The sequence below is a fragment of the Schistocerca piceifrons genome, chromosome X, assembly GCF_021461385.2.
Source record: "Schistocerca piceifrons isolate TAMUIC-IGC-003096 chromosome X, iqSchPice1.1, whole genome shotgun sequence".
NCBI lineage: Eukaryota > Metazoa > Arthropoda > Insecta > Orthoptera > Acrididae > Schistocerca > Schistocerca piceifrons.
Genome location: NC_060149.1, coordinates 137,499,995 through 137,513,108, shown reverse-complemented (window position 1 = coordinate 137,513,108; position 13,114 = coordinate 137,499,995). Strand labels below are relative to the sequence as shown.

The 13,114-nt window shown below is 38.4% G+C and overlaps 1 non-coding gene across 1 annotated transcript; it reads left to right on the top strand.

Annotated features, from left to right (window-relative positions):
* Nucleotides 1-769: 769 nt before the first annotated feature.
* On the top strand, nt 770-844 carry Trnas-cga. The gene has a single exon. It is a non-coding gene; the product is annotated as a tRNA-Ser (tRNA).
* Nucleotides 845-13,114: the final 12,270 nt, after the last annotated feature.

The following is a 13,114-nucleotide window of genomic DNA, read 5'->3' as shown; positions in this document are numbered from 1 at the left end:
CTCATTCTGGAAACATCCCCCAGGCTGTGGCTAAGCCATGTCTCCGCAATATCCTTTCTTTCAGGAGTGCTAGTTCTGCAAGGTTCGCAGGAGAGCTTCTGTAAAGTTTGGAAGGTAGGAGACGAGGTACTGGCAGAGGTAAAGCTGTGAGTGCCGGGCGTGAGTCGTGCTTCGGTAGCTCAGTTGGTAGAGCACTTGCCCGCGAAAGGCAAAGGTCCCGAGTTCGAGTCTCGGTCGGGCACACAGTTTTAATCTGCCAGGAAGTTTCATATCAGCGCACACTCCGCTGCAGAGTGAAAATCTCATTCTGGAAGCATCCCCCAGGCTGTGGCTAAGCCATGTCTCCGCAATATCCTTTCTTTCAGGAGTGCTAGTTCTGCAAGGTTCGCAGGAGAGCTTCTGTAAAGTTTGGAAGGTAGGAGACGAGGTACTGGCAGAGGTAAAGCTGTGAGTGCCGGGCGTGAGTCGTGCTTCGGTAGCTCAGTTGGTAGAGCACTTGCCCGCGAAAGGCAAAGGTCCCGAGTTCGAGTCTCGGTCGGGCACACAGTTTTAATCTGCCAGGAAGTTTCATATCAGTGCACACTCCGCTGCAGAGTGAAAATCTCATTCTGGAAACATCCCCCAGGCTGTGGCTAAGCCATGTCTCCGCAATATCCTTTCTTTCAGGAGTGCTAGTTCTGCAAGGTTCGCAGGAGAGCTTCTGTAAAGTTTGGAAGGTAGGAGACGAGGTACTGGCAGAGGTAAAGCCGTGAGTGCCGGGCGTGAGTCGTGCTTCGGTAGCTCAGTTGGTAGAGCATTTGCCCGCGAAAGGCAAAGGTCCCGAGTTCGAGTCTCGGTCGGGCACACAGTTTTAATCTGCCAGGAAGTTTCAAGCAGTTTATTGTTACAAAGAATTACAGTCTGCGCCCTAAGACCTTTGACATATTTTTGCTAATTGCAGACGCTTGTGCATGCACGGTTTTTTGTTGTTGTAAATTGCATATTTCCTTTGCCACTAAAGTTTTATTTTTTTTCTCTCTTATGTATGTTTTATTGCTGCAGTATCATTCTCCACTAGCAGAATACAATAACATTCTTTGCTAGAGAATCAATTCTGCAGTCAAAATTACAAACATATAACTGAAAGCTAAAACAATGAAAAATTCCCGGAATTCCGAAAAATTCCCGGGATTTTCCCGGTTTTCTCCCGGATGAAACAATTCCCGGTTGTCCTGGGTCGTATGCACCCTGGGCTGTGACAGTTTCAGATTTCCCCGTAATACACAATATATGATATGCTAGAACTGAAGGAAAAAAAGGTAGGCTTCAGCCTGTATAAAGGCAGAACTACCACAGCATCATCAAGGTCCACGAACACTGGTCCCAGTAAGTCTACCTAGGTCATTAGCCTCAGGTTACTGACACAAGGCAAAGAGATAAAATATCAAATTCTACAGGGCAACTAGTTTTTGTATGTAGTACGTTTAATATTCATCCCAGAATTTCACAAATAAGACTATGTTGTTATTTGAAATGTATGCCACCAGAAATTCTATCAATGTAACATCAAAATGTTAAATAAATATCTTTTACTAAGTGATTTCCTGTGAGTATTCAATTTCTCAAATGCCTGTTGTCGCAAATATGTGATATACCTGATTATATCTGAGAGGTACAACACATCTTACATTTGACCTTATGTACTCTGTAATATTTCATTACTGGTTACAAAATATGATTTTTGATTTTTCTTTCTGGTAGCAATTTATTCAGGTATTAGGGGCTGTTTCCAGAACTCAGGAAAAACACTTGTGGTCAAGGAGTGTTTGAAGATATCTGTTATAGTGGACAGTCATGGGTCAATAATAATATTCATCATTTGTACTGTGATGCCATCACGTCCTGTAGATGCTGGTCTGACATGCATGACAGTATTGCAAGAAACATGTTTCAGATAGAATTTTTTGTTGCTACAGTCATTTAACCTCATGAAGTAATCAATGGACCGATGACTGTAGCAGTCTGGTCCCTTAAATCCCACAAAACCACAAGTAATCAACATGTGTCTATTTCGTATGTGGTTCAATTGTGACTGTAGGTAACATGAAGTACTGCTTCAGTTCAACTGCGACAATGGGATCAGCTGCAGCTTTTACTTTGCCTGTACCAAGACCATGCAGGTTTTTCCACAGGACAGCTGGGCTATTTCTGTTCTTGATTAATGTATGGGAATACACTATTGCTTGTAAGCAATATGATTTTCAGATGCGAGACTTAGTTTGTATGTCCAATATGCAGGACCTCTGAGAATCAAAAGCTGGTTTAGTTATTCAGTTAACCAAGGTGCATGTTTCTTTCTTATTTTTCTGCTCGTCAGGGGAGCCTACTTGTCATATAGTTGAGTAAGTTTGTAAGTAGACCCATGGAGTTTTTTTTTATGACTGAGAAAGGAATAGAGGATGCCCCCCAAACTATTTATTGTACCTTACTTGCAAGAACAGACGAATTAATGAGTCTGAAATCTCTAAAACTAAATTCCTTCCAAACAGGCCATGAAGGCCCAAGGTACTGACCAGCCGCCAAGTCATCCTCAGCTCTTAGGCATCACTGGATGCGGATATGGATGATGATGATGATGATTGGTTTGTAGGGCACTCAGCTGCTAAGTTATCAGAGCCCATACAAATTCCCAACCTTTGCTCAGTCCAATCTTACCACTTTCATGAATGATAAGGACAACACAAACATCCAGTCATCTCGAGGCAGGTGAAAATCCCTGACTCCGCCGAGAATTGAACCCGAGACCCACACCGCTCTCCCAGCTGTATGTCAGTTTGAGAGACTGGAACCGCTACTGCTCAATCAAGTAGCTCCTCTGTTTGCCTCACAGTCTGAAATCTTGGTAAGTAGTAAATTGCAGTCTCTTTCTGGACATTCTAGAGAGTATGTCATGGCTGGACATGCCAGGTGCAGATATTTGAGACATATAAATTAATCAGCTTGGGGATTTCATTGCAAATGTATCTATGAGAGCATGACTACTGTTCATATGATGGATAGGAACAGGCTGAAGTAGCGACACATTTTAAGAAGAAAGCATTGGCTTAAATTTCATACTGAAAGGACTATTGTATAGAAAATTTGTTAGTGTCAACAGGTATTATTCTATGCTCATGCTTCAGTTTGAGACTTGAAAGACCAGTTTTGAACTTTAGGAAGTTTGTAGAGGACACGCATTAGGCACTTTCTATTAAGGGATTTGATCTCCATGAACATATATTCCACTTGCTTATTTTCATTATTGTTGGATGTGTAACACAGTACGTGATAAATCAAGGCATATGTAAACCCCTACTCCACCTCCTCATCTTTCGTGCCTAACAAAGATGTAACCGTCTAGATTTATTGAACTTGTGGGAATACTTGGTTTGAGCCAGGTGTCCGACAGAAGTATTAGATGGCTGTCTATGTCTTGAAATATGTAATGGAACTTGTCGAGATGATTTGCCAGAGACTGGACATTTGGGTGTGTAATATGGAGCTTAGTGTGCTCACTTGCAAAGCTTGCAAGGATGCCACTGTAGGGCTGGGCTGGGCTAGTGAGGGTGGGGGACACTGCATCGCGGGGCACTCTGCAAAAGGGGAACAAAGGTTCCCAGAAGTGAAAGGAGCATGTCTATTAAGGGAGAGGGGAGGCCAAGGCCAGTAGACTTTGGCAGTGGTCATTAAACAGCTGACTGGTATCAGGAACAGAACCTCACTAAACAGAGCTAGAATAATCTGTATGCAACAGTATGGTAAAGACGATAAACAAAATAAAAACAAAGTGTACACTTTGAATGGTTCGAGTGATGAGTAACAACAGTGATATGATAATAAGCTGCTAAATAGAACAGAAATAAGAAAGTAAAATTAATCATCTGAGTTAGAGCCCTGTCAGAAAAGTGAAGTAATGGTGAAATGATGAATTACATTGCTATTGGAAGTATGAAAATTGAACAGAAACTTTATAATTAGTAGTAAAAGTGAACCTAAACAGTCAATGATAACTGTTTAAGGAAAGTATTACAAAAATTTTTTCTTTACAAAATACACAAAAATAAACACACACACTTTAGGCATGTCTTTTAGCCTCTAAGGCACAGGCATTCAAGAGTTCATTGGCAATGCAGACTGAGCTTTATATACTAATTATTATGTTAACATCTGGTTTCCTTATCAGTGAAAATGTAGACAAAACTATGTGTTTTTATTAGCAGAAAAAACTTAGAGCAAAAATAGTTACAAAAAGTATATGAAACAACAATGAATCAAAAATTGAAGTTTCCAGTATGTTATATCTATGTAATTTTATTTACATATTATAATTTTGCATCAAATAAAAATGTTTTTGGTGAAGTTAACATTTTCATAAAAGAAAGATGATTTACCTAATGAATAAAAAATTACAGTTTGCAACAATGCAAATAGAATTTCAAGATTTTGTAAGTATACATGATATTTGTTGTTAATTGAGCAACTTAAATTATCAAGCTTACATTATTTTTGGCAACAATTTCTCTTCAAAACTATGTTCCCATTTACCATTCTCTATTTTTAAAGTGAAACTGATAGGATGACTATTTTCCTGGGATTTTATGTTCACAAGTTGTAGCTTACAAAAATGTTCTCATTAGTTTCAAATAAGAAAAATATAATAGCTGAAAATGCTCCAGTGTATCAAATTCTTCCACAAAACCCATACATTGCATATTGTAAAATTAAGATGGCAACAAATACTTCACTAGTAAAAGTGAGATCAAACAGTCCACTTTTTCTAACTGGTCGAAATCTTGGTTCTTTACAAACTCTGATCGTACAGCTTCAGCTTTACCTCTGCCAGTACCTCTCCTCTACTTCCCAAACTTCACAGAATCTCTCCTGCATACCATTTTGAATGAGCACTTAAGGAAGTAAGAGTTTCAAAAGTTGGGGGGAGGGACTGGAAGTAGTGAAGCTTTGAAGGACAGACTGTGAGTCATGCTCAGATAACTCGACTGGTAAGAACACTGCCTGTAAAAGGAGAGTTTTTGGATTGAGTTCCAGTCTGGTACAGGACTTGAATCTGCCTGGAAGTTACAAATGGCTCTGAGCACTATGGGACTTAACTTCTGAGGTCATCAGTCCTGGAAGTTACAGGTCTAGTATTACCATCAGACTGCTTTCGTTAGTTAGATACACGTGTATGTCTAGTAGCAGTGTTCCCCTTCATACCATCACTCTCTCCAATCTTTCACACTTCCTAAATGTAATACGGATCCACATCCACTCTTCTGACCGAAGCTGGTATGAGGGCACCTACACTCCTTGTCAGCAGATTTTCATGTCAATATCATTGTTAACAATGGCAGTACGTACCTGAATGAAAACTGAATGACTGTGTCATTAACTTCTTCATAATCTACCCCAAGTGAATCATTAATATAATGATCTTGCCTTCTGCTACCATTTACTCATTAACAGTATGCCTTGGAATTTGCGTGTATAACAATCTCCAACAATGATAAAAAATGTACACAGTATCTACGTCAATACAGTTAAATGCACTGCTGTTTTCCAGATGTCAATACTCTCAGTTTACGATTTGAAAAAAAGTCTCTTCCAAAAGAAATGTAGTCACATCACCACTATGTTAAACAGAAAGAAGTGTACAATGAGTGCAGCGAAATACCTGTAATGTTATGACTAGGTCACTTATACTTCCAAGTTACAACAGAGCAGATTGAAACATTCTCAGGTGAATCATTGCGGCAAACTTTTAAAATATTTGGACTTCAGACCGATTTGTTATCATCAGGTAAGTTGTGGACTGATGTCAGGAGGCTAGCGCAGTTACGAACCAGCATTCTGTCGATGGTTCATATTCCAGCTCTTGGATCCTAACTGTTTCTGTATATGTATTGTTGGTTGAAATTTGCTTTTTTTACTCTCATATTCTGGTATTAAGTTTATTTTTTTTTTTTTTTTTAAGGAGACCGTGGTCAGCATCACAATCTTTACTGACACTGTCTGTAAATCCTAAACTTACGTGCTGCTCATGTCCAGTGCAATGTTTTTCCACAATTCAGACAGTTTACCATGTGTATGACAGACTGCATTGGCAAGAGATGTAGTAAAATTCTGACTTGCAGAAGCCCAAATCAGTTTTTACATTGCCCTCAAACAATCTAAAGCAGAATATGAGTTCACTGTATCATTTTCCTTAATACAGTCGATCCTAACAGGACACCAGTATATGGAAGAAAGGCTGTTGTTTCTCTGCAAAGGTTAAACAAAGAAATGAACATATGATGCTGGGGGTGTTGGATGGAGCTGTAATGGGCACAGTATTGTCCGCAGGCAGTGAATCTAGGTATGTAGATATTGCAGGTTTGTTGTGCAATACGAATATCTCCCCCCCCCCCCCCTGAGATGTTTATTAAGAGCTGGGTGTTCTTTGTTACCAGAATTAATAAAGAAGTTATTCACTTCAGCGGGTGTGATACTGGTCATATCATATGCAGTTCTGTTAGTATTACCAAGATGATTTGATAATGTTCCAAGCAGCCTTGCATTTGTTTTGTGATTGCTGCATACAATTATCATTTTCCATCTGTCTCTGTTTCATAATTTCTGATCTGTACCTCTTCTATAGTTGAAAGTACTGAAGTACATCTTCTTCACTGTTCTTTGGTCTGTTATAAAGATTAATGACGTGTTCTTAATTTTTTGAGGTCAGGTGTGTACCATTGATGTAAACTTCTATGATCACTTTTGATTGGTTTCCCCTTGTATCTTTTTAATATTTTGAATGCACTTATTACATGCAGTGGAAACAAGATTGACAAAGGACATTTTTTAGCTTTAATTAATCCTGCCTAGTCCACCTTTTCCATCAAACACAACATCTGGAGAAGAATGCAAACACTCATATTGGTCATCCCCCCAATAGTACTTCTCGGAAAGAGCTGCCTGGTGCGATGACTTCCTGTAGCATGGTACCTGGCCTGGGAGACTATCTAAAGCAAATAGAGAGTCAAGGGAAATTCCGTAACCCCAAATGAATGTAGTAGGCACAACTTAAGTATGTCCTGTGTAACTCCCCTACAGTCCACTTTATGCAGATTAGGAAATCCCAACACATCAGGTGCAAGACTCAAAGTAAGCAACTCTATCTGACAAGGCTCTGGGAAACTCAAATGCCGGATTTTGCATTGCAGGACTGTCTATCAGGTAAGACTCAAAAAGCAAATAAAACTCCTGCCCCTACTAAAATCTGAATCTCATAACTATTCCTCTGAACCTTCATCCTAACATGTTCAGAAAAGATATGCTATGATCATTCAAATATTTACTGAAACAAAAAGCAAATTAACTTACAGTATGGTGGTATGACCACCTCTAGCACTTACACTAAACATTATTTTCCACTGACTCTTCTTGATTAATTTAATATCTTGTTCACAAGCAGTGATATTCATATAAATTTCTGAATAATTGAAAATAGTATCGCTCAACATATTTCATCATACAGACTCCTAAGTCACTTGCACAACTTATTATTGAAATTTAATCAGTTTGACACAACAAATTAAGTAAGGTAAACTGTTTCCAGAAGTATTTAGGTAATTACAACCAAACAGTGCACATTAAATTTAAGTAGAATCCAACAATTAATAAACAAGTTTTAATTAGAGCTTTTCTTGTACTTCCTGCTACAAGTACGACACCATTTTTCTTTGGAACATTTTGAGTGTACACTTAATTTTAAATTTCTCACTATTTCTGCATGTTACATAAATTACATGACTTTCAAGTGATGGTGGCTCTACCAAACAAACTCAAGTTCAAATTACAGTTATACCTAATTAACAAATGAAAATAAAACAAATTAATGTACTGGACAATATGTCATTTCATTGCCTGAAAGCACATCAGTTTTGACAAAAATTATCAGTTGATAACTTCTAAATGTGACACTTTACAATGTGAGCATTGTCCAAACCACTAATATTTTTGGAATTAGATTTTTTTCTTTTTCTTAAAAGCTGATGTCCAATGACAAAACAGTGGAAATATATCACAGAACTGCTGCTAAATTCTCATGTTTCTTCCCTACAACAGAAATGAACCATAAAGATTAAAAAAATTTACGTAAAAAGAATACAAAGTACTAAAAATTCTAAATGCAATGCAGCAAAACAGGTCAACTATAAAAAACCTGAGATGTTGAGAGGCATAAATGTTTCTCTTATCATTTGTAAAATATAACAATGAAACAGAAGACAAATATGTCAAATAATAGTTTAAACATTGAAAAGCTACAGAGAACATAAAACATTCATGGAACTAGGAAGACTATATAATGTAATACTGAAAATAATAAACATGGCCCCACACACACTTGTATTTATAAAACCATGTTCACTGTGCAAGAGCTACTATTTCAGTATATCTCAAATAGTGATAAACTCACATACGGTACACAATCCTACTTGCTGTCTCACTTGGGGATCCAGAGGGTAAATGCCTGTCCACAGAACTTTAAAGTTTGATCTCTGGTCATTTCTAGAAACACCTCCCAACAATATGAAGGCTAATACAATGTGGCATTAAGAGCAACAATTCACTTCATGCCTATTTTACTTTGAGTTGCTGTCTAAAGCTACATACAACATAGAAAAATAGTAGGGAATCTGCTAGTATTATTGTGTGGTTATAGAAGGATTATTTGCTAGTATTTACTATGTGCTATAAAAACAGATATGAGGTCACATAAATCATTTACCCACTTATGATATTTAACTAACTAATGTATAAAATTTCCTTGCCCAACACTTAAAACACAACATATGCTAAAATAAAAATGTAAATAAAGACCATAAAACATTCTGCTTTATGTATTTACATAAGTACAGTTTTCCTAAAAGACTAAAGAGGTCCACCTTAAGTAAACTTAACGCCTGGTATACTTTGCCAGCTACACCAGCATGCACATTTTTTGAAATATAATGACACAGCAACACCAAAATCAAACACATTTGACATGAGAGGGAAAAATTTATTTGGATAAGGAACTATTGAAAATTCTGGTTTGTTTTGCACAAAGGAAAGGAAAGGAAAGGCTGAAAAATAAAAATAACAGCAGAAATAGACAAATAATGAACTTCTGATATGTGTAGTTTTTCTCGGCTCACAAGGGGTATTTTTTCCTCTAGGCAAGATAATAACATAGATGAGAAAAACATGGGGAGATGTGCTGATATAGAAGCATTTAGAGACATAATATACCGTATAAGAATATTTGGAATAGCACTTATAAGAGCTTTAATTAAAAAAACAGAGAATACATAAATGACAACTTTCAGTACCATCAATCCTATTTTGGATTATGGTTACCAGCTTTATGACATTACAGAATTCCACAATTACATGACCATGTAAATTCCTGAACATAATTATGACTCTTACTCCATATTTCATTATCTCTGCATTTATATGATGCAGAACTGGGCTTGGTCATGTCTCTTGTTGGACTTAGAGGCTCAAAACAGCCATTTATTTCAAATTTTGTGCCACTAACAGTAAATTAAGTCATACTCACAGAATTTCATCATACAGTGCCAGAAATTTAGGTATGAGGAACACTGTCAGGAAAACAAGACTTAGAATGAAATTTTCACTCTACAGCGGAGTGTACGCTGATATGAAACTTCCTGGCACATTAAAACTGTGTGCTGGACCAAGACTCAAACTCGGAACCTTGCCTTTCGCGGGCAAGTGCTCTACCGACTGAGCTACCCAAGCACAACTCAGGCCCCGTCCTCACAGCTTTAATTCCACCAGTACCTCGTCTCCTACCTTCCAAACTTCACAGAAACTCTCCTCTTCCCAGAAAAGCTTCTGTGAAGTTTGGAAGTTAGGAGATGAGGTACTGGTGAAATTAAAGCTGTCAGGATGGGGCGTGAGTCGTGCTTGGGTAGCTCAGTCGGTAGAGCACTTGCCCGCGAAAGGCAAAGGTCCCGAGTTCGAGTCTCGGTCTGGCACACAGTTTTAATCTGCCAGGAAGTTTCATATCAGCGCACACTGCACTGTAGAGTGAAAATTTCATTCTAGAAACATCCTCAGGTTGTGGCGAAGCCATGTCTCCGCAATATCCTTTCTTCCAGGAGTGCTAGTTCTGCAAGGTTCGCAGGAGAGCTTCTGTCAAGTTTGGAAGGTAGGAGATGAGGTACTGGCAGAATTAAAGCTGTGAGGACGGGGTGTAAGTCATGCTTGGGTAGCTCAGTCAGTAGAGCACTTGTCCGCGTAAGGCAAAGATCCCGAGTTCGAGTCTCGGTCCGGCACACAGTTTTAATCTGCCAGGAAGTCTCAAAACAAGACTTGTTCAGGCAACATCCGGTAAGCAAATAAAATGACTTTTGCACAAAAAATTTAAGCAATTTATCCAGCAATTTATTATGCAGAAAAGGACCCTTGTCAGTGATGGCTGATGCAGTGCACCTCAATTGTCCTACTCACCAATAATGCTGGATGTTACTGAAAAACTCTTCATGCTTTTGTGAAAGACCAATGAGGAAAAGTGTATGGCACTGTCAATTACAAGTACTTCAAATGAATAAGAGCACTACTCCCAGAGTAAAAAAACAGCTGTGTGTGCAGTTGGCATCACACTCACCAACTGCCCAAACAGCAGTGAATAGACACAGAAACAAACTGGGTGATAACTAGTGAAAATTTGCTAGTAAGTCAAGTAAATATTATGCTGAAAGAGAAAATTATTAATACATCCTCAAAGTATTCTTTATTACAACAACAATTTACTATCCATTACAGCAAGATCGTACTATGGAACACTGCAAGACAAAGTCAAAGAAAAAACCCTAACACTGGAGCACAAACTGAGCTCTTTCACCAAACATATCATGTGGCTAATCAGCTGTACGGGGGAGGGGCGGAGGGGGAAGCTTTACACATGTCCAAATCAAATATCCCAGTAGGTTCCTTGACCACTGAACTGTTCAGTACAACTGGAAATCACTTGTCAATATTCAAAGAAAAGATAAGTTCACAACGAATCAGGTAGCTAACGATTACCAAACGTAACAAAACAAAATCAGGTATCTCTTCTGTCCTACTCTCTGCAAGTACAACACAGTTTAAGATAACACACTGATGGTAACATGGAGGTTGTCACAACAAAAATGACTGTTCCAGAAACAAATGACAGCAGAGATCGTGAAGTACGTCCAGAGTGTAGCAAAGTCCTCTTAAGTGTATACAACAATCCAGAGAGCAATCCAAATCATGAATGTATATCAGCCAAGGTCAAAAGTCTACTATTCCATGGCACATGACTATAGGTTTCAGTGACTAAGTGAGAGACAGGTCAGCAATAGCCAGGCTGCAGTGTGTGCTGGTTAACACTTGTCAGAGGGTGGCAGCATCTTACATGCTTGCCATTCACGTGGGTGAAATTCATGGCTGCTTTCTGGAGCCCAAGTATATCTGACATGTTCTTCCTATCGATACTCAGGCCAGGTGGGGTATCTGAATCACACCGGATACTAAAGTATCAAATTCTGAAAATGAAAATTGTCTATGAGGATTATAGTGCAAATATTACTGTCTGTTGCAGATAATAATATATTATTGTAAGAGATTAATAATACAAGCCAGAGGAGAAGGATTTTTTAATAAATCCTTTTTATGAATTTAAGTTGGAGTGAACAAAATGAACAGTGAGAGGAAAAGTTTAGTGACACAAAGAACAGTATCAATTCCACAATTTTAGTTAGTTTTATAAACACAAAGTCTTTGGAAATCCGGTTTGAAAACATGTAGAGATTTTATGCAAATCCCTAAACTGATACATACAGACCCGGCAATGCACATATGCATATGAAGTATGCACCACATTACTGCATTGTTCAACATATAAAGCTTGAAAATCACTGTACTATGCATACCATAGAGTACTTTTTATTGTATGTGTATTCAGGTTTCTTTTCGTCCCATTCCTAAGTGGGGGATGGAAAGACTGACTTTTTGTAAACCAGTCTCTACATGACAGAAACATAAGAGGGCAGAATGATATTAACACATCTTAAACAGGTTTTGGTATGCTCCTTCTAAGTGTTGACCAGCACAGATTATTAGCACACACATGAAATTTATCAATTGAAGACATGAAGTTTATAAATGAGGCCACAATCATGTTTGGCACTTTATTCATAAATTATTTACTGGCGATGGTAACTGGTTTTGATCCAAATGTGACCATCTTCAGATCATGTTACACCATTATGGCCTGCGTTGGTGAATGGAGCAGGTATCGTGGATCCACAATACCTGCTACGTGCACCACCTGCCATCATGGCGTAATATGAATTATTCATAAATGTTCATCTTGATTGCACATTATTATAGAGTCTACAATGACCAGTTTCAGCTTGCTGACATCATCAGATCATTAAAAGAATACTGTCATGAGTATCAGAGTCACATAATTTGCACATGCAGGTACATGAGCACTTGCAACTCATAAATATTGTTGTTTCATGTTCTATGATAAAGATAAATTTACATTCTTTGACATTTAGAGCTCGAGTCAATTTCTGCAATAGATTGATCTTTTCGGGGTGGGGTGAGGGTGGGGTGGGGGAAGGGGTTTTGTAGGGGGGATGTTTAGATGGCACTTCCAAATGCAACGATGAGCCAAGACATTCTGACCACTTGCTTAATAGCATGTTGATCTACTTTTGGATGCAATACAGCAGTGATTATGCATGGTATGGATTTGAAAAGTCCTTGGTAAGTTTTTGGAGGTATGCAGCACTTGATGTCTACACACATCATGCAATTCCAGTAAATTACAGACCAGTGGTTTGTGGACAAGGATCTGGCACTCGATAGTATCCGGGATATGTTCCATAGGGTTCAAGTCAGGTGAAATTGGTGGACAAAACCTCAATGTGTGTTCACTATCTTGCTCCTCAAACCAATGTAGCATAATTCTGGCCTTGTGATGTCAACAATTATACTGATGGAAGACGTCATTGCCATTGGAGAAGACATCATGCATGAAGGGGTGTAGATGGTCCACAATAATGTCTAC